General features: G+C 44.6%; 1 pseudogene; it reads left to right on the top strand.

The window, feature by feature from the left end:
• The first annotated feature begins 16837 nt into the window (after window positions 1–16837).
• LOC136465615 (alpha-terpineol synthase, chloroplastic-like) overlaps window positions 16838–23544 on the top strand; it is a 37308-nt pseudogene continuing 30601 nt past the window's right edge.

Raw genomic sequence — 23544 nt, 5'->3', positions numbered from 1 at the left:
AAGCTTTTGCACTCCACCCTACTACTAGGCATCTTTGTTCTTTGTTTTTTCTACATATTGTTTTCTTTTTTACACGGATCATGGACAACTATGATCATTCTTGGGACATGTCTGTGTGTAGCAGACCGAGATTTCCAAAAGAGAAATTCTGATCCTTTTGCCCTTCTATGATAGTCCCAGGATACCTCAGCTATCATGGGCGTCTATATTATAGATGATTATAGAGTTATACAACATCAGAGTGCATAAGTAAATATATTACAATAGTTTGAATATAGCTAACAACATACAAAACACCATTATTCTATCATGGAAGCGAAACTTGGCGATCTTCCATCCATAGGCATCTTTGAGCGTAGAACGAAACCAACTACTAATCTCCACATCACTGCAAGTCAAGCAAATTTGCACACCGCCAGATGTGTGCAGGCCATGGTCAGCACCGATGAGCTTTAGTGGAAAATAGAAAATAAAGGGATCTAGCGATCCTAATAGTTTGGCCGTGGTTTGCATCCTTAGCGCATGTAGAAAAGCATCAATAACAAGTAAAGTGTATATCACCTCTAATCCTAGACCACAATCTCATTCTCACCATCCACTCATCATCATCACAAGTTGCCTCTCATTGTCGGCATGAAAAATCATCTCATGTTGGGCACACGAGCAAGTCGGAAGGGTCTGCTCGATGGAGTTGGAGATCCGCCTGGCTTCAACGTAGGGACGATCGATCATGCGTACTTCTCCTAAGATGTGCCAGTTAATTTGACCCTGCAATTAATAAGGAGAGAAAGTTTATTAGTAATTTTAAGGTGAAACATGTCGGTCTGTGCCTAGACAGTTCCGAATATGCAGCTCTGAGAGCCGATGTGAAAGGAGATCGACTAAATAGTCGATTCCAGCATACTCATAAAAATAAATCAGTTAAAGCTCATGGAATTGTGGAAGAAATATCAGTTATCTTTCAAGATGAATATCGTTATTTAGACAAATATTAGTCAATAGCAATAGGATGTCAACACTAATCAGTTTATGCAAAGTCAATGATTGCAAGTAACCGAATCCCTTTTTATATAAAAGATTTCAAAATAGCTCATCATCATTTAACCATTTAATAGACATAAATCTAATGAACATATTAGATCTCATCTATCGCTATGACCAGTGGGGCATGAGGCAGAATCATGCAGGCCATAGAAATAGCAATAAATTCGATGACTCTAACTTATTACTAATATCAGTGGAGCATGAGACAGAATCATGTAGGTCATAATACAATAATAATATCATGGGGCTAACATATCTTTCAAATTACCCATACTTCAACGGTCTTGTGGCGTGAACTATATATGTGAAAACACTTGATATCGGCTAAAACAGCCGATTCAGGCATAGCGCACAATTAAGGTCGTACCCTATCAAGAACAGATCTATCAAACAATGATCCCCGCTCCACAGTGCTAACAGTGGGGTGTGAGGTAGAATCACACAGGCCATGATAACGGGCAATAGAACTTTTTTTTGTTAGCCAATAGATCTATTCAGGACCAAGCATGCCTTAACCATATACTATGCACGATCAAGACTGACATAAAACAGCTGATAAACCATAACTCATCATTTAAGGTATAGATTAGATCAATTTAGATTAATAAACGATGGGTTAAACATGATATAAAGCCAATCTAGATCAATCCCAATCGGGCAAAGTAATATTGTTGTAATTAAATAAATAATAAAAGCAATAAACAATATCGGTAACTTAATGAATCTACTCGAAGGATGCCACCCTTAGATAGAGTCGATAACTTAACCTTAATCTAGTTCGAGCTGTGGAGGTCGACCGGATCGATGCAGCCGTACTTGAACTAGACAAGAGTCGATAACTAGCTTATACCAGAGTCGCAGTGGAGGTCGACTAGATCGATGTAGTCATACGAACAGAAGTATAAGCCATGATGGTACTTACAGACAAGCCGAAGGTCGGCCGGACCGATGCAGCCCTGCTCACTGAAGAACTCGCCAAGATCTACTCTACTCCTACTCCTAAGGGGTGGCCGGAGCCAAAAAAGTAAGTAACTTGTATTTGATTGATTGTGTCCTCTACAATAGCTGGAGGTCCAATATTTATACTCAGAACCTACGTATGAGTCCTTCTTAAGCATGACCCATTATAATTTTTGGCCTAAGAGAAAACATTCCTAATTTAAGATAACTTAGACCCTAATCTTTCCCATTTTGTGGAGTCCAACATGTTTTTTCCTGGCGTCGATTGTAGCTATTATAGTTATCTGCGGGCGCTATCTAAAGAGAGCTGATTCTAGTGCTGCATTTGAATCAGCTGATATTGACCTTTATGCAATCGATTCCTTGATGACATGATCTTGGGAGCTTTCAGTTCCTACAATCATTCTTCCAAATTCTGGTGTAAACACATGCCCCCCAATTTTGGGATAAAAGTAATTTTATTCCAAAATTATCACATCTGTACCCCCGATAGGTCCTGCAGTCATGGGTAGAGAATCTTGATCTGGGATCTACTGTTTGTCACCGTCTATGTCAGCTTATGAGCCCATGCTTCAAAACTTTACGTGAGCATCATCACTTCATGGGTGCTTGGATCCATCTTTCCAGTCTGACTATAAAATGTCTATTCGACTCTGGCAAGAGCATTTCAACAACTCAACTATGTTTCTCTTCTATCTACTTCCTCGAGTGCCTCTGGCTCCGTCGGACCCTCCATGGTCTAATTCCTTGCTATGAGGATCTCGAGTGGTTATAAGAATTCTTATGCATAGGGTGATTGTGTCGCTCATGTTAGCGCCTTGTCGAGCAAGAGGATCAACTACTGCAGTTAGAAGAATTCTTGTGATATCACCTGAGTCTTCTCTCCATGCTCGCAGAGCTGTTCTAGTGTTTGCAAGGGCTAAATGTGTGGACACCTTCCCCTTGTTTGCTAAATCAAATGCCCATCGAGAAAGCCACATACTTCTTTTCCACAGTTTCCTAGTTACCGAGAAATCAGCTGGGCATCTGTTAAGCAGGCGACCTTTCCCCTTCTCCTGGCATAATTTTTTCAATGGGCTGATGTGACTCGGTTCACGATGAACTTTGGCCTTGCAGGGATCTAAACTCCCTTCAATCCAAAGAAGCCTTGGTGGGCTAATCACTGGTCAATGTAAACCTTTCGTATCCACCCCACGATATTTTGTGATTATGGGAAGCAATAAGTCCAAATCTGTTATCTCTTCGTTATCTGTCCGCTGAATTTCTGAAGTGTCGATCCGTTTCTATATCTAACTTTAATTCCATAACCCCGACAAAATCTAACTTCTTACCTTACCGGGCTATATATACGGGCCACGGCTATGGATCGAGAAATAACCCGCTTCGTCTCAAACCTTTCGTGTCTTTAGTACGATTTCTGCTTTCCCATAGGTGTGAGATCATGGAGAATAGCAAGAGGTCTGCTGAGGAGGCCCTCAATGGAGCTGCATCATCATGCCAGCGCCTTCGTCACCAGGAGGGTGGAACTCATGATCCTCTCACTACCTCGGGGTATAGGGCTGACTCCGTTTAGCCTTTGGGGTTCTCTTCATCAATAGCTCGCCACTAGCTCCCCTACTATCTGAGGAGGCAGGTTGACAATGACGACCTGCTCGCCTCCATCAATAGGCATGGCTAGAATCTCATCGACTATCTCTCCCTTGAAGAATTGGCTCTGGCCAAGGTCTGATGCTGATCGCCTCCTGAGGCCAATTTAGTGGAGGATAGGTTGGCCAAGGCCGAGGCCAGAATCATGGGTGAGACATCTATCATAATTTTTTGTCTCCTCTCAATTTCATCTTCAAGATCCTGATCATCTCCCCTCTGAATCTTTTTAGATTTGTTAGCTTAGCTGAAAAGCCTCTGATCGGCTACGGAGTACGCGGCGGGGTTCATCAACGCCAGAGGCGCTGTCTCGGTGGTTCACCTGCACGACATCCCGAACCATGTCAGGGAGGTCGCTTTGCATGGTGTTTGTCATGGTGCTGCCATGGCATTGGCTGCTTCGCAAGCCATTCTGGCCATGAGCTTCGGCTTCTTCCTCACGGTTTTCCAGCCACGACACACCCTAGGGATCATGAGCGCCTAGTCAAGGATTTCTTTGGCACCACCAACTCTGTAGCCCTTACTTCCTAGGCCGATGATATAGTAACCAAAGTGTTTTCTATTCCATAGTTTGTAATGGGTGATATTTAGCAAACAATTTCTTTGTCTTGAGGGATTTTATTTTGGTTCATACTTCATATTCCATGCATCAATCTGTCCGTGTTTGCTTTGCTCCTATAGGCGATACACATCATACCGGCTTCTACCCCTTTGGGTTTATTTTTGTACTAGAGGTGATACCCTTCTAGTATCGGCTATTAGAGCCGACGACCGAACAAATTGGTTGTCAAGTATTAATCCAAACGCTAGGGTAATATTTCTTTAGATATTTTCCATTGATTGCTCTACCAAATTCTTCCTCTCCTCTTAGCATTTCCAAAATATAAGCATTGCCAGGCGTACAACGCTTAATCCAATAAGGTCCTTCCCAATTGGGTGACCATTTGTCGTACTTGCTGTCTTTTGACCCGATCGGCAATTTCACTTTCTAGACCAAGTCGCCTTTAGAAAATTGCTTGCTCTTGACCTTTTTATTGTAATATTTTGCAACCCTTAGTTTATTGGCTTCGATATTCTCAAGAGCACGTAGCCGATGGCAGCTCAAGTCCTCTAAGTCGACTATCATAAGATTCTTGTAGACTTTGACTGACAAATCATTTTGCAACGTGACACGCCTTGATCTAGCCTGAACTTCCCAAGGAAGGATTGCATTATGGCCATACACAAGTTCATAGGGCGATGTTTTAATCGATCTATAATAGGCCATTCTATATGCCCATAGTGCCTCATTAAGCGTTGAATGTCACTTCCTTGGCTGCTCCTTAATCTTTTTCTTGATCAGCTTAATCATAATCTGATTGGATGCCTCTGCCTAGCCATTAGACTAAGCGTAGTAAGAAGAAGAATTTAGTAGCTTGATTCTCATACTGGCAGCAAAATATCCAAACTCTTCTGATGTGAACATTGTCCCTTGATCGGTAGTGATAGTTTGAGGAATCCCAAAACGATACACAATATGCTCTTTGACAAAATCAACCATATTCTTTGAGGTTACTGCTTTCAAAGGAATTGCCTCAACCCACTTAGTGAAGTAATTCGTTGATACCAATATGAACTTATGTCCTTTACTTGAGGGCGGAAAATTTTGGCCAATTAAATCAATTCCCCAACCTCGAAACGGCTATGGTTTGATTATCGGATTCATGGCCAATACAGGCGATTTCTAGACATTATCAAAATGTTGACAGTCCTAGCACCCCTTATAATATTCAAAACACACTTCCAATATTGTTGGCCAAAAATATTCGGTTTTGCGAATAATCCATTTCATCTTATAAGCCGATTGATGAGCCCCACATATCCCTTCATGCACTTTGCCCATCAACACCTTAGCTTCTTCTTGATTTAAGCATTTGAGCAACACCCTATCGACTGCTTTGTAATATAGCTGATCATCTAGTAACACATACTTAGTCGATTTATATCTTAGCTTTCTGGCAACTTTCTGTGATGGATTCCTAAGGTAATTGGCTATTTCAACTCTCCCATTGTCATTCGAGGTTTCACTACTCAAAACTTCTTAAAACACTCGATAACCTGACGCACTTTGAGCTAATCGATTAGCCTCTTGATTCTGTGTTCTTGGAATATGTTGAAAAGAGACATGAAGAAATTCCTTGACCAATTTTTGGCACTCATCATAGTATCCTCTCAAAGTATCTTCTTTGCACTCATATAGGCCGATCAACTGATTAATAATTAACTATGAATCTCCAAATATTTCAATTGCTTCGGCCTTTACTTTATGAAAAAGCTAAAGTCCTTTAAGAATAGCCTCATATTTCGCTTGGTTGTTGGTAATCATTGGTTCAGTTGGAAGAGCAAACTCAAAACTTGCCCCCTGAGGTGAAATAATAACAACATCAATGCCACCACCTTGCTTGCATGATGATCCATCAAAGAATAATGTCCAAGGTACCGGCTCTACATAGTCAATACTTGGCTTATGATACTGGGTGACAAAATCGACCATTACTTGTCCTTTGACTGCTTTAGCCGATTCATACTTCAAGTCAAATTCTCATAACACAAGAATCTACTTTCCCACTCTCCCATTCAGTATTGGCATTGATAACATATGCTTAATCACATCAACCTTGGAAACAACCGTACATTTGGTCGATAATAAGTAGTGTCACAACTTAATGCAAGAGAAATATAAGCACAAGCATAACTTTTTGGTGGGAGAACATCTCATCTCTGGATCTAGGAGTCTTCTACTTACATAGAAAATAACTCGCTATTTTCCTTCAAACTCTTGCATTAAGGCCGATCCAATTATTTTGTCATCAACCGATATGTACAACTTAAAAGGCTTACCTTGCTGAGGAGGGACCAACACAGGTGGAAATTTCATATATTCTTTTATCTCCTCAAACGCCTTTTGTTGTATGCCACCCCACTTGAATTCTTGACCATTTTTCAACTTCAACAAGGAAGAAAACGGTAGAACTCTTTCCGACAGATTTGAAATGAATCTTCTAATAAAATTAATCTTACCAAGCAAAGATTGTAACTCTGTTTTAGTAGTCGGGGGAACTGCCTCATCAATTGCTTTTATGCTTTTTTGACCAACTTCAATTCCTCTCTCATGGACCATGAAACCCAAGAATTGTCCAGCTGACACTCCAAAAGCATACTTATTAGGATTCATCTTTAGACCATGTTTTCTTGTGCATTCCAGAGTCTCTCGCAAATCAGCTAGATACTCCTTGTACCCTTTGGATTTTATCATCACATCATCAATGTAGATTTCAATAATTCTACCGATCAACTTATAAAAAATATAATTCATTGCCCTCTGATAAGTTGCACCGGTATTCTTCAGACCAAAGGTCATCATAACCCACTCAAATAAACTAATTGCACCAGGGCACTTGAAAGCAGTCTTGGCTATGTCATCCTCAGCCATGAAAATTTGATTATATCCTGCATTGCCATCCATGAAGCTAATAACTTTATGCCCGGCTGCTGCGTCTACCAACATATCGGCTATTGGCATCGGATAACCATCCATGGGTGTAGCCTTGTTTAGATCTCTGAAATTGATGCAAACTCTTAATTTTCCATTCTTCTTAAACATAGGGACAACATTCGATATCCACTCTACATATCGGCACTGTCGGATAAACTTTGTTTCTAGTAACCTTTCAGTCTCCTTTTTTATATCACCAAGCACGTTTGTGTTGAATCTCCTCGGAGCTTGTTTAAATGGCTAATATTCAGGTTTGATTGGCAACCGATGTTCAACAATTGATCGGTCTAGACCAGGCATCTCATAGTATTCCCAAGCAAAATAGTCTTTAAATTCCTTTAATAAATCAACTAACTCTTGCTTATACTCAGGATCCAACTTGGCACTCACATATGTCGGCCTAGGTCTATCTCTAGAGCCAATATCTACCTCTTCTAATTCATCGACCGACGTGAAGGCATGTCCTAGTTTGCCATCTGTACCATCTATTGAATTATCCATTAAGACAAATTTTCAAAGCCGACTACTTGGATCGGCTGTTGGCTCTCATCGTTGATTCTAATGAAGCCTCCTTCCCATATCTTACCAAAAAAAGCATTCTAAGTCTCCTAGTTCCTAAAAGACTAGATCAGCTGTTGCAACACTCATAGATTCATCAGCGTGAACCAACTCAATGTCATCTCCATGCCATTGAATTAAACATTGATGCATGGTTGATGGTACACAACAGTTTGCATGGATCTAGTCTCAACCAAGGAGTAGACTATAGGAACCTTTTCTATCGATGATGAAGAACGTAGTGAGTAGAGTCTTACTCCTGATTGTCAGTTCGACGTTCTTTACCCCGTGGGTCTTAGACACATTACCCCCAAAGTCCTTAAGCATCATGTTGGTCTCAATCAGATCTCCTAGTCCCTTGCCAAGTTTATGAAAAGTGGTGTAAGGCATGAGATTGATAGAAGCACCTCCATCCACCAACATCTTGTTCATCGACTTCCCATCAACAAAACCTTTTACATATAAAGCCTTTAAGTACCGATGCTTGACTGGTTTGTTAAATATTGTCTGTTGTATAACTGTTAACTTGGCAACTATCTCCTCATACTCTGATTCATCAAAATCTGAGTAAACTTCTTGATCTACTGAAGCTTTGAACTCTAATGGCAATAGAAAAACCATTTGAATATTAGCCGATGGTTGTCTTCTATCGGCTGTTTGCTTAGCACGCCATACTTGAGGTTTACCGGATGCCTGAGCCTATTCCAACTGTCTATTCCTTAAGCGTTGCACTCTTCTCTTCTGGCTTCTTGTCAAACCGCCTGGACACCACTGGCCTTTCTGCCAAACACATCCTTCTTCATTACTTTCATAATTAGCCCAGTTTTGATCAACAACTCATTTTCCAAGCCGATCAGGAACACTTTCATTTTTTAAGCGCTGATCCATGTTATTATGATGATACACATCTTGAGCATGGATAGACCGGCGGTTGGCTTGAGATTGCCTAAACTTCCAATATTGTTCGCTGCACTCTAGACAACTATTTTTGGTAGGCAATTTCAAACCTTCGTTCCTGTAATGTCTAAAGAAAGGACAATTCCGATGTCATTCAGCTTGTGTTCTTTCATAACTCTCTTTTTCCTGTTGACGCTGGTATTCTTGTTCCTCTAACCAACGCTGATAATCCTTTTCCTTCTGCCGCTGTCATTTATTCAATAGAATTTGAGATGTAACGCGTGGCTTTGTTGCTCCATCCTTTGATGTTTCTCCTTGCTCATATCGGCTCTTTTGCTTATCGCGACGTCTTCTAATGTCTTTATATTCAGCAACCGATATTTGCATCTCGGGATCGACTGTTCCAGTTTCTCTTGATCTGGTTGATGTCAGGACCTTAGTCTTTCCTTTGAGCAGCCTAGCATCGACCATGTTCTGACCTCCTGGGAAAGGATTATCATCAATTTTTATTTTCCAAGGCGCATAGAATTTAAGCCTTCCTTGCTGAATAGCCCTTTGTATATGCTGCCAGAAAATTCTGCATTCATTAGTAGAATGAGCATAGCATTATGAAACTTGCAGAACTTCTTATTCTTCAACTGATCAGGGGGCAACATAACATGATTATCGGGCAACTTGATCTGTCCCTTCTCAAGCAAGAATTCAAAGAACTTGTCTGATTTCGTTATGTCAAAGTCATAGCTCTCTTCGACTCCTCTTCCCCAAGGATTTAACACCATTACTGTCTTTTTGCCCCAATTCCATTTAGTCGTAGCAACTTCTTCTTCTTCATCGTCTTCATAGCTATCATCGACTAAATATGGATTGTAAGCCTCGGCCATTGTGGCACTTTTCTAGAATCGGGTATCTCTGTGTATACTCTGGAATTGGCTATTGAGCGCTGCCACTCGTTGAGCCAATTGACCCAAGTTATCAAATTCTTGTCCCAGCAGCTTCTCTTTCCACGTTGGCAACATTCCTTGAATGACCAAAGCAGCTAGCTGATCATTAGCCAAGTTTAACGAGAAGCACAAATTTCTAGTCTCTTGGAACCTTTGAAGAAACTCGATGCCCAATTCATTAATCCTCTGCCTTATAGTTGTCAAATCGGTAATCTTCTTTTCTCCTATCCTAGTATAAAAAAATATATAAAACTTCTTCTCTAGATCAGCCCAATTGGCAATGGAGTTGACTAGCAGTGATGAAAACCAAGTGAAGGCTGGCCCTAACAGGGACAAGGAGAAGAAACAAACTCGATGGGCCTCTTCAACAGACGCTTCGCCCAACTATGTAAGATACCGACTGACATGTTCTATTGTGCTTGTGCTGTCTTGGCCAGTGAACTTAGCAAATTCTGGGAGCCTATAATTTGTAAGAAGAGCGACCAAATCATACCATTCTGGATATGGATGTTTGTACGAGAAGGTCAGTCCTTTTGGCTTCAGACTAAACTAATTCTTCATCATCTCGGTCACTCTCAGCAACAACTCATCAGCATTTGAATTTGGATTTCTCCGCACCTGCTGACCCATCTATGGATTGAAATCCTGTGTACCTTGATATCCTAGATTTGGAATCATATGAAGGGTATTGTAATCTGTGCCATAATGATACCCTTATGGAATCTCTATCTGCTAAGTCCTTTGCTGGTTTGCTGCTTGAAGTCTCTAGTTATAGACATTAGGATCTATATCTCTACGGATTCTTTGAATTGATGGTGCTATTTTTTTGAGCCAACGACGGTATGTGGCCTGATGTGCCAAAATTAACCATCTGGTTCTGACCTTGCCCCGCTAGCTGTTGCACATGCTACACTGACGATCCAGGATTATACTGTATCTAATTTGTAGTAGCGCCTTGAACTTGCTCAGATGGACTCTAAACTACCTAGACATCATCATTACCAGCTAGTGCTACTTCTTGATGGCTAGGAGTGACTTGATTAGTCCCTTGAGTCGACGGATGTGGAATATTATAATAAGCCGGTCCAACCTGATCAACTAGAAACTCATGAAACACCTCCTTCATGGTGTTGTGGAACGTGTTTAAGAAAATTTCATTATGGTTCGATATGGCATCATGAACAGATTTTTTATAGCTTCCGTGAAAAAACGCCTGTCTTCAGCTTCATCTGCATCTATCTACCCATGCAGCAGAACTCTTGGTAGTGGATATTTCTGAACAATTGTATTGTCATGTGTTTTGGTGTAGGACAACAAACACTTATTCTGAAATTCTTCTATAGCTTTGTTGATGATATCTTTATCTCTATCAGGTAGGTCTTCATAAGGTACCATAAGGATGTCATTGTTGTTGTGAGCCGCCATAACGATTGTGGGGTCCCACCGGGCATGCCAGAACGTGTATTGGCACAAAATTCGTCTTGTGTCGGGCACACGAGCAAGCCAGAAGGGTCTGCTCGATGGAGCTAGAGATCCACCTGGCTTCAACGCGGGGACAATAGATCCTGCGTACTTCTCCTGAGACATGCCAGTCAATTTGACCCTAGAATTGATAAGGAGAGAAAGTTTATCAGTAATTTTAAGGTGGAACATGCCGGTTTGTGCCCAGATAGTTCTGAATATGTGGCTCTAAGAGCCGATGTGGAAGGAGATTGACTAAATAGTTGATTCCAGCATACCCATAAGAATAAATTAGTTAAACCTCGTGGAATTGTGGAAGAAAAATCGGTTATGATTCAGGATGAATATCGTTATTTAGATGAATATTAGTCAATGGCAATAGGATGTCAACACTAATCGGTTTATGCTAAGCCAATGACTGCAAGTAACTGAATCTCTTTTTATATTAAAGATTTTGAAACAGCTCATCATCATTTAACCATTTATTAGAGATAAATCTAATGAACATATTAGATCTCATCTATCGCTATGACTAGTGGGGCATGAGGTAGAATCATGTAGGCCGTAGAAACATCAATAAATTCGACGACCCTAACTTATTACTAATATCAGTGGGGCATGAGGCAGAATCATGTAGGTCGTAATACAATAATAAAATCATGGGGCTAACATATCTTTCAACTTACCCTTACTTCAATGGTCTCATGGCGTGAACTGTATATGTAAAAACACTCGATATTGGCTAAAATGGTCGATTCAGGCATAGCGCACAATTAAGGTCGTGCCCTATCAGGGACAGATCTACCAAACAACGATCCTCGCTCCACGGTGCTAACAGTGGGGTGTGAGACAGAATCACATAGGCCATGATAATGGGCCATGGAATGATTTTCGTTAGCTGATAGATCTATTCAAGACCAGGCATGCCTTAACCGCACACTATGCATGATCAAGATTGACATAAAACAGTTGATAAAATATAACTCATCGTTTAAGGTGTAGATTGGATCAGTTTAGATTAATAAACGATGGGTTAAACATGATATAAAGCCGATCTGGATCAATCCCAATCAGGCAAAGTGATATTGCTATAATTAAATAAATAATGAAAGCAATAAGCAATATCGGTAACTTAATGAATCTACCTGAAGGACATCGCCCTTAGATAGAGCCGATAACTTGACCTTAATCTAGTTCGAGCAGTGGAGGTCGACCAGATCGATGCAGCCGTACTTAAACTAGACAAGAGTCGATAACTAGCTTATACCAGAGTCACAGTGGAGGTCGACCAGATCGATGCAGCCATACGAACAGAAGTATAAGCCATGATAGTACTTACAGACAAGCCAGAGGTCGGCCGAACTGATGCAGCCCTACTCGCTGAAGAACTCGCTAAGATCTACTCTACTCCTACTCCTACAGGGTGGCCGGAGCTGAAGAAGTAACTTGTATTTGATTGATTGTGTCCTTTAAAATAGCCGAGGTCCAATATTTATACCCGAAACCTATGTATGAGTCTTTCTTAATCACGACTCATTATAATTTGTGGTCTAAGAGAAAACATTCCTAATTTAAGATAACTTGGACCCTAATCTTTCCCTTTTTGTAGAGTCCAACATGTTTTTTCCTGGCGCCGATTGCAGCTATTATAGTTATCTGTGGGTGCTATCTGAAGAGATCTAATTCCTGTGCTGCATTCGAATCAGCTAATACCAACCTTTATGCAATCGATTCCTTGATGACATGATCTTGGGAGCTTTTGAGTTCCTACAATCCTTCTTCCAAATTATGGTGTAAACACTCATTATCATCACAAGTCACCACTCATCATCCCTCACAACACCCTCGGTCTCTCAGTCTAGTCAATGAGGCGGCCTCCCCATGACCCTCGTCCTAACGGCCTCAAGCCAGACCTTAACTTCAGGGGGAGAGAAGCAAAGCACAAGAGCAGCTAGTCAGCTAAACCCTACACACAGGTAAGTGATCATATCTGAGATCGCGGCTATACATATAAATTATTAACCTATGTAGAGAGTACATTGTTACCCCACATGAACACCACCAATGAATCACCATCAGCAATGAACACCACCACCGCATACTAGGCTGACTAACACCAGTCCTATCCACCAGCCAGAGCGAAGATATATAGATGCCACTATATAAGCTAGGGTCATGTCATCGAGGTATCATGGAGTAGTCTCTGCTCCCCTGACACTAATTGCATAGGGCCATAGACCGCGTGCCTACTCACTCCCACAGAGACTGATGGTCGCCTGCACTACTAGGGCAACGAGCTGTACCCATTTAGGCATGTGGTGTGTACAAAAGTATCTCGTGATTTAGTCCTTAGGTTGGCCAGAGCAAGCACCTTCCACCAATATGTGTGCCCTCAGAGCACTAGACTCACCCCACAGAGGTGATCTGTCCATCCACAAACTCCTTATCCCAATGTCCCTCAAGGACCGTTGTCCCTCTAGGACTCTGTGTTCCCACCATAGGAACTACCCTTGGTGCACTCCGTACACCACAGCAACCTCTCACTCTAGCTAGTATCTCCAAAGAATTAGGTCGAGGACAAGGAAAATCTCTAGAACTCGTCACATCACCACCACCCACTCGGGATTCACCGCTCCCGTCGTGTATCAAACCATACCTCATGGGGTGCCTCGTGGCTAAACCCCAACCACCATCCACAACATCCAAACATCCATCACACATCACATAACAAGGAATATATGTAATTATGATGGAGTAAATGCAAGCAAGCAGACAAACATATATAAGTGCGAGCACAAAGCTAGGCAATCAGGGTGAAGTGGCTCCAATCAAGGCAATCAAGGCTCATGAATAGCATGCATCACAGATTCTAGCAAAGGAATAAATGTAAAGCGATAGCAGATCTACTTTGCAATGTCTAATAGGATTCTCTAAGAAAAGGTGCTACCATGACACCTGTGACGTCGAGGTAGTAGTGGTACAAGTCTCTGTCAGTCGGTGTAGTTGATCAGCATGGATCCTCCACCTCCAAGGTCAGCTCCACTCCACGGGTCCTCCTCTAGAGCTAACACATGTCCAATCGATAACCTATAAACTATGGATTATCACAAAGAGCCAAAAAACAAAGGAGAACTAAACTCACTTGTATACGGCTATGAACCTATGGCTTGATCTAAGCTTTGGTAGGCGCAAGGTGGCTACGGGTCTAAGTTAGGTTACCATGGTGAGACTAGGTTCAGCATGGACACAGGGTTGATGGGCTCCTTATGTTGGCGTTAGGTTCTCATGGCCATAGGGGATGGACTACCGAAGCTATGTCAAGCTAGGATTAGGTAGAAGCGAGGCTATCAAGTGGAGGTCTGTCTAAGCCAAGGGCTAGGATTAGGTTGGTCTTGACACCACCACACTTGAATGTTGATGTGGTTGCATGAGTTGCAGGTTGGGACTCTACCCAGACATGTTGTGGCTGAGTCATGGTGGTGCACGTGTAGGTTGGTGGCAGGGCGACATGTGCTTGATTGCCAGGTCCATTAGGCTAGCCGAGATCATAAGTGAGTACTTGGTTGTCGCTCGACAAGAACGGCAAAGGGCCTTAGGCTTGGCTCGGTTTAGCTCAAGCGGAGTGAGCGCGGTTGTGCTTAGTGTGGCTACGTGGGCCAAAGGCTTGCTTTGGGCAAGGGTGGCAACATAGTCCCATTGGTTCGAGTCCGCTATGCAAGTGCATAATGCGGTGTCCACATGTTCATCGGACATGTACTCGAGTGGTCGTGGTCCAACAACCAATCACCCAGAGGTGCTTCCAATGCCGGCTAAGGATTCTTGGTGGGCTCGGCACGGAGGTTGCATAGCATGATGGTCATGCGCGACATGTAGCTCAACGCGTGGTGGTCATGCAGCCGTAGACTCACCACGCTCCATAGAGGCGATAGTAGACAAGGCAAGGGTGGTGACTTAGGGCATCGCATGACCGTGCATGGTAGGAGAGGGTTATCTTACCGTGGACTTGTGACTTGGTCCAAGGCGGTTCGAGCATGTGTGGGTGCGTTCAGCGGGGAGAAAGCTCCTACCCTCAATGGTCTTGCCGATGGCGAGCTTTTATAGCAGGACTTGGTGGTGGTCCAGCCGTGCTCCTATGGCATCTAGGGCTCATCCGGCTCCATAAAGGTGGTAGGGGGCAAAGGCAATGGCTTTGGGCAAGGAAAGGCTCACTAGTGACTTAAGGGCGGTCAAAGCACGAGGCTCATGGGCGACGAGGGGGTCCGTGAGTGCGACAGCGGCAACATCATGACCTCGGCAAGGCCGTGGACGTTTATTGCACAACGGCATCAAGGTGTTGGTGCAGTGAAGGAGGGTAGACACTCCTTGTGGTCATGTGTGCGTGGTTCACGGCGGCGGTGGTGCCATGCCGGATGTACGCGATTAGCGTGCAAGCGTTCAAGTGGTGACTTCGGCTGGAGGGTGACTTGTGGATATCTGATGGAGATCCCTGACCTCCTCGTCGTGTCTGTAGGGCTACATGTGAGAGAACGGTGCTATCGGTGGATGCAAGATGAGGGCCACACGAGCTTGGCTCGGGTGTGGCCCAGCTACTGCCTGCACATGCTAGAGTGCAGCAAGGCGATGTGCGTACGCAGTTGAAGGACGCGGGTGTGAGTGGCATTGCCGCTCTCTAATGGCAATAGCGGCCATGAAGGTCTAACCTTGGTCTTGATTCCAAACGAAGGTAAGGGACATCGCGTCCAGTGCATGCGTGTGCGCGTGCGGTGTGTGGTGGTGCTTTGCCTATGCAGTGCTAGCGGCGTGAAGCATGATGGCATCTAGGGCGAGACGAGGTGGTGGCATCAGGTTGCGTGTTGGTGATGGGACTGGCCATGGAGGTGGTGAGTCGAGTTGGTGAGGCTGTGCAGCATCACAGTGCTCCGGCCGGTTAGTGATCGGGTGCGGACAATAGCCATGGCGGTGCGTACCCGCAAGCAAGGGCATGGCTCAAGGATCGGCACCTATACGACATGCTGACAGTGAGGCAAAGGAGGACGGCTTAAGCTAGGATTCAGAGGTAACGTAGTAACGAGGGCATAGCAGGCAACAAGGGCAACGCCTTGGGCCTAGGGTATTGGTCTCGCCATTGGGCTCAACTAAACTCGAGAGGTGGGTTGGTCCTTCTCGCGGTGCCTCGCCATTCCCAGTTCACGGCGTGCGAGGTTTGAGCACAAACCAGAAGTGATGGGGAGGGCCACGTAGTGTCTACGGAGTGCTTGACAAAATGCCGAGGCGTTCGTGTGTGTGCAAGGTGGCACCTTTGGGCGCGCGACAGTGGCAAGCCAAGGTCGTGCTAAGGTGCCCGACCGCGTGACAAAACAGGCTCATGCCAGGGTTGTCCGAGACGTGAGTGCCACGAAAGGAAATGGGCGAGTGCGAGGTGTACGTGCCACATATCTACGGCTATCGTTAACACGTGATCAACGAGGTCCTGAGGGCATGTGGATGGCAGGTCACTTGACGCGGGTAGGGCTCGATGCTGGGAGCGCAGCAACGTTGTCGTAGTAGCTCAGCGGGGTTCGGTTCAGGGCTTGTCGTAGACGAAGTAGAGGTTGGCCATGCTTGTGGTTCGTTGGCCGGCTTCGGCTTCAGGGCTTCAATGGTGCAGCAACACCGCAAGGCAGGGTCTAGGGCTGGTGTTCGTGCAAGCGGGGTGTGCCGCTCGTGTCGCGCGCGTCCGCGGCTAGGCGGAGGTGCGCGGCACCGGCGAGGCGGTAGCCAGAAGCTATGAACGACAAGGCCAGGGCGGTATGTGCGCATGCGTGCTCATGCCGTGGCATCGTCCAAGGGCGTGGCGTGGAGCGCACGCATGCTGGTGGCATCTCGGCCGAGCGGCACGAGGTTCAAACCATTCCGGCCACTAGTGTAGTGGCTGTGCTCGACCGTGCTCGTGTGGGTGCGATGCTCAAGTGCGTGGTCACGATCGTGAGCAGTCCACGATGGTGGTGTTGTGCCAGGGCTCGTGCGATGGCGTGCGAAGGCATGGCCGCTCGTCACCGCGTCCAGGTGCGCGTAGTACGTGTGGCCTATATATAAACGTTGCAAAGTGTGCCACAAAGTTGTATTGTGTGCTCAGTGGCGGATCTAGAAAATACATTTAGGGGGGCTAGGACTAAGAGAGCTATTTCCCAATGGGCTGAAAACTAGCTTCTCTACACTCTACTATGCCGCTGAAACACATATGCTGGCTAGGAAGGCAGCTCAACTCGAAATTCATCTTCAACCTCCGTTGGGAGCACTCCGGCACCTCCTTCCCTATTGTTAATGGCTGAAAAATTCATGGGGACTTCAATGGCGCGGCCAGGGTAGGGGGGCTTGAGCCCCGGCAGCCCCCCTGGCAGATCCGCCCCTGCGTGTGCTCAAAAGGAGCCGCAAAATTATACAAAGTTTAGACGCGTGTCGGTCTCGCCTTCCTCCCCGCGAAGCAGGTAGGGTCCAAGGGGAGCCACCACAAAGCAGCAGGTGCCTGAACCACCGCCGGTACTGATCGGCGGCGTCTTGGAGTCCAAGCCGGTGCTGGCTCGGCGACTCCCGTGTTTTTCGTGGAGCCACCATGTTCGGACTTGGGACATTGGTGCCAGCGCTGCCGCCACCAGTAATGCTACTACCCTACGTCAAGAGCTTCTGGACGAAGAGGGAAATCAAATTATTAGCCGAAATGTCCCAAATTTTGAACCATCCGTCTGGGGAGATTTCTTCCTCACCTACTCGAGTCCTTTGGCTTCCTCCACCGAACAGGTACGTTTTTAGCTAACTGCTTAGAGCATCAGCGGTAGTAGTAATTCCCCCACTCGTGCAGTGTACATCCAGTAAAAAGGTGGGCCCCGTAATAGAAAAATCAGCAATCCAACTCCAACCTCCTGCACTCGTTCGGTTGTCAGAACAACAAATCTTAATTCATCTTAGCTTGTAGTAGCGTTGCTATGGGTATCAACTATTACCCGCTCTTCTCCTACTCTTCAAGTTAAGGGCCTATTTAGATCAAACTAGCTAATAATTATCTGCTAAAAATTAATTGGGTGGATTAAACTTGCCTAGCTAATAGGACAACAAACTATTAGCTTGACACCTAGCTATCTCATTAGCTGGGGAACCTAGCTAATATACTAGCAGCTAATTGATGGTAAGTTAACCAAAATATGTGTGCCCACCTATTGATAAAGTATAGCAACTAACTATTAGCCGTGCAATAGTAAAAAAGGGGTATTTTTATAAAATAGCACTCTAACCACCTATTAGCTAATGAGATCTAAACATCTCGTAGCTAATAATTAGCCTGCTAATTGTAGCTTTGAGCTACGAGCCAACTAACTATTAGTTGCTAGCGGATCCACTGCTACACCCATCAGCATAGACAAACAAATACATGAAAATCTTTATAGCTACTTGATGCGCATCATTAAAGATGGTGTCCCTACAGTTCATTGATTCAGAAACCTCATTGCTGCCGGTCCTAGACGTCCCTTCACTGCTGATTTTCCCCATCGTTAGTGAAAGTGGGCAATGATAAGCAGGGTTATCACCATATGTTCAAAACCCATGGTGAAAGTACTTCATCACCGCCGATCTAGCTTATGACCCGACAGTGATGAGCTCTTCATCAGCTCAGCGTATGATCCGGTGGTGTTGAGCTCTTCATCACGACCGGTGTATGATTCCATGCAAACAACTTCTTGTATTTGAAGTTATTAATAGCTCTCCACTATGAGATCCATCCGGTGGGTGTTTGAGCTTTTCATCATTCAAGCGTTTTTCGACATGCCATCGCAACATCTTAGTTATCTTTTTATTTGCAAATAACCACTTCAAGTGAGGAATTATTAGAAAATACCACATGACCTTTTGCGGGCAGAAAATAACTGCTTCTAAAATGACTACATGATCATTGAGCTTAGCTTGGGCCTCTCTACCAACAAGGTCATACCCAGCTACTAACTTATTTTCGCAAAGTGCTTTTCAAAAAAAAAATCAAGGAGGCTGTGCTTATAACATTTGCTACCGTGTCATATGTCATATGCATAAAAATATTATATGCTGATTCAATATTTATTTTCTCAGCTGGCAAGGATGGTAGAATGAGCTAATCATCTGACGAGAAATGTGTCTAAGACAATATCAGCTTCAAGTAATTGTACCCTATATGAAAGGATGCAACTCATTAATGTTTTGGAACGTCTCTGCCTCGATCATCTTTTCAAAGAGGAGATTAATGCCATACTATCTGAAATTTACAAAACTAATGATGTTAGTGGGAGTGATCTTCAAACGACAGCTTTGTGGTTCTATCTACTTCGTAAACATGGATATCAGGTTTCTCCAGGTAATGGGTATATCCTATATGGATTTTATTCTTAGTTAAGTGTGTCACTACTGGAGACAGCCTCTTTGCCGAGGGCGGCCCTCGGCAAAGAGCTCTCGGGGAATTTTGAGTCGGCGAAGAGGGTCTTTGCCGAGGGCCCTTTATCAGGCACTCGGCAAAGCCTTTGCCGAGGGCTGGAGCGGCACTCGGCAAAGAAAAGCAGCCGTCACGGCGCCGACGCCTGGGACGGAGTTTTTGCCGAGGGCCGTCTCCGGGGGCCCTCGACAAAAAATTATTCTTTTTTTTTGAAAAATCTTTGCCGAGGGCCTCCAACCATGGCCCTCGGCAAAGAAATATGCAGAATTTTTCTAAAAAATCTTTGCCGAGGGCAATGGGACGGCCCTCGGCAAAGAATTATTCTTTTTTTAAAAAAAACTTTGCCGAGGGCTTCCACGCAGGCCCTCGGCAAAGAAATTTTATTTTTTTTAAAAAAGTCTTTGCCGAGGGCCTCCAACCATGGCCCTCGGCAAAGGAATGTTGCAGAAATTTTATTTTTTTTAAAAAAAATCTTTGCTGAGGGCAATGGGACGGCCCTCGGCAAAGGACCCTTCTTTGCCGAGGGCCTTGGTCATTGCCCTCGGCAAAGAGGCAGAAATTTAATTTTTTTTTTGTTTTTTGCATTCCATCGACATAAGCATTTCATATATATACATATATATATCAACCATCACATATATATATATATCACACAGAACCCATTTTCTCACAATATATCACAACCATAATTGTGAACCACAAATCATAATATATTACAATGACAAGTTACATGTTCATCATCATTCACATGTTTATTACGACAAGTTCATAAAATCCAAGCACAAGTCAGAACCATAAACCACAAATATTACAATAAAGTCCAACCACATCACCTAGCACTAGTCCTCATCAAGGTAGCCTATGAGACGGTGGTGAAGGAAAGGCGGGATCACCCGGTGACGCACTATCAAATTGATTGGAACCCGCGGACGGAGGCTGCACAAAGGAGCATAGATTGCATGTGTGAGTAATCCGGGAAAATAGTTTTGGAACTTAGAGATTGCATCTAGTAATCTAGGAATACAAAAAGATTAGACTCAATTGAAAATTTCGATAGCACCTCCCCTGCATGGAGAGGTTTCCAAAACCTGCAAGAAACAATGGCACGAACGCCGACATCCACAACGGCACGAACGCTGACATACATGCAAAGCACAAGCGAAAAGTGAACTTTCATACTTACAGGAGTAGCTACAGAAGTAGGAGGTGGAGGAGCTAAAAACTGCACAGGTACACCCGATGCTTGCCCAAGACTTTGCATGATCACCATCATCTCCGCCATCTGCTTCTGCGCGGCCTTGAACGTGACCTGCTGGGCCTACAGCTGTGCGGTCAGTTCCACGTTCTGCTCTTGACTTTGCCTTTTTGTTTCTTGTAGCTCGGCCTGCAATATTTTACTCCAATGTATCAGTAATGCAAATCTAATTTAGGTGTGTAAATATCAATATACGACGAGTAAAACAGGAATTACCTGGAGTGCCTGGACCTGCTGCAGTGCTGGAGAAGGCTGTGAGCGTATAGGTTGGCTGGAGCTCATGCTCCGTGCTCGGATAGCGTCGAGGGAGGGAATAGTGGTGGAGTCGATGGTGCCGTCTGCAATCCACAGCCGCCCGTGCTTCTTGCCTCCTCCAAGCCTCATGATCGTCTCTGCATCAATGGGCTCAGTGCACACATTGTAATCTTCCCCATAGATCTCCCTTACCGAGGACGTGTACTCTTGGACTTTAGTGTATACGTTCGGGTCAGAGTACACCTGGGGCGGGGCAGCCGGGTCGAAGGAGATAGAGGACGATGCCCTACCCATGTGGACATAACCCACGCAGAGAACTCCGAGACCTCCTCGCCCGGGTGCGCAGCCTCCTGCGAGAAAGATGGGAAGATGGTTAGAAATCAAGCAGAATTGAGCATCAAAATAAATGAAAGAAATCACTTACGTATGCTTGTTTGTATCCGGGGAGGCTATGGCTGCCTTGATGGTGAGTTGGACCTTGCCTCATCAGACGCTGTTCCCGTAGCCTCTCGTGCGTGCCAACAAAGTCCTGTGATAACCACTTGTCCACGATCATGGCCCAGCACTCGGGATACGATCGGCACCACCAAGGAATCACCTACAAGTCATCGAGTATTTGACATATAAGAAGATGAAATTGAACCTACTTAATATCAAAATAAATCATTATGAATGTTATTCACCTACCTCAAGGTACTAGTCCCGGGTCAACGTAATCAGTCTTGCTTGAGGCTTGGGGAGGGACTGCTTAAGTACCGACCTGTAGTAGTCTATGTGGGCTTGGACGCGCCCATGGTGGTGCATCTCGGTGACGTACTTCCTACAAGCTGCGGCAGCTGTCCGATCCGCCTGGGCCTCAAGTCCTTCTTCGGCCTTGAAAATTTTCTACATACAAAACTGATGTATCCATTCATTATTTCAATAAAACATTTAACCAATGAGTGAGATGTATTAAGCAATGTTGTGCGAGAGAAACTTACCCAAAACTCCACCAATACCCGCTCCTGCTTGTTGCGGTAAGTGTCATCCGTGACCAACGCGTACCTGTCCCAGTTGGAGGCCGGCTCCCGCACCACCGTCTCTTTGGACAGTTGCATAATGCTGGGGTACCATTTCCTGCACAAAACACCAAGAATGCTCGCGGGGGTGCGTGCTGGAGTACCTGACAAAACCAACCAGGACCTGCACAAGCGATTAAGAAAATTTATCAGTTTCTCTTATGATTTCCAACATATCTTATGAAGTAGTTGTGATAACATTTATAGTTACTTACCTCTTTGCCATAGGCTGAATCACTGGGCGGTTGTGAGGAAGTGGAACCGGAGGGAGGCTCACGGGACCTCGCTCGTAGGGAGTCCGGGTAGCGGTACCCCCTCCATCGCCCTCGAGCCCCTTGCCTCCCTCACCCTCGAGCGCCTCGCCTCCCTCGCCCTCGAGCACCTTGCCTCCCTCGCCCATCTGCTGACCCCTCTCATCCTCCAATGATGATGTGGCTGTGGCCGTCACATGCTCCTCCTCTAGCACCTCGTCACGTGGTGAGGGAGGAGATCACTGCCTCCTACGGCTACTGCCCCTGGTCCTCCTCTCGTCACCTCCTACGGACGCTGCTCCGGACGACGACCCCTCACCTCGAAGGAGAGGGCGGTCTCTCCTATAAACTGAGGGTGTGTCACGGCGTGGATGTCTGCTCGCCATCTTTGTTCAATCACCTGCAATCACAAAGAATGAACAAAACTAATTAGTACATATATTAGAAATAGATTCAAAATATATAAACAACACAAATTAAAAAAACATAGTATTACATGTACTAGGAATAATCTTCATGATTGGGATCATAGGTCTCATCATCACTGTCAAAATTATCCAAATGGGCAACACTATCCGAAGGTTCTATGTTGTCATCGTAGTCATTGCCTAGAAGTAATCGCTCAAGCATTGCTATGTCCTTGGCATTTACCACCACATCTCCATCGACCTCGCCATCAACCATTTCGTTGTCTACTTCCATTTCGATTGCTTCGGGTAAGACTATCTCAAACGTGCCTGGTAGCCCATCTTCTTGATAGAACTGTCCATCATATGTGTTTGCGTTGAAGTTGTAATCATCATCGTTTGGGGTAGGTAGTTTACTGTGTGGAGATACCTGGTGCACAATAGCCAACCCTTAAGATCCTCTTTGTCTTGGTTGGCGTATGGAGTATAATACACCTGCATGGCCTGTTGAGCCACAATGTAGACATCTTTTCCAGGATAGATAGAATCTTCTCGAATCTCAACTAGCCCAAGATGAGGGGTTCGTCTCGTTGATCGAGGATTAAACCAGTGGCATTTGAACATGATAGGTTTAAGAGGTTTGTCTTCATGAAATGAGAGTTCATAGATTTCCTCAACTCTACCCTGATAGTCGACGCCATCAGTGCCAGGCGTACAAACTCCGCTATTTGTGGTTTTTCGTTTGAGCCGAATCTGCTCGTAACTTGTTGTGTGGAAGCGATATCCGTTCACATGTGGAGATGTCTGGGTTTTAGGCATTCGATGTCACAACTTGCTCAAAACC

Source organism: Miscanthus floridulus, chromosome 7 (assembly GCF_019320115.1).
Source record: "Miscanthus floridulus cultivar M001 chromosome 7, ASM1932011v1, whole genome shotgun sequence".
Taxonomy (NCBI): Eukaryota; Viridiplantae; Streptophyta; class Magnoliopsida; order Poales; family Poaceae; genus Miscanthus; species Miscanthus floridulus.
Note: the sequence above shows the minus strand (reverse complement) of the source record. Positions and strands in the feature narration are given on the sequence as shown.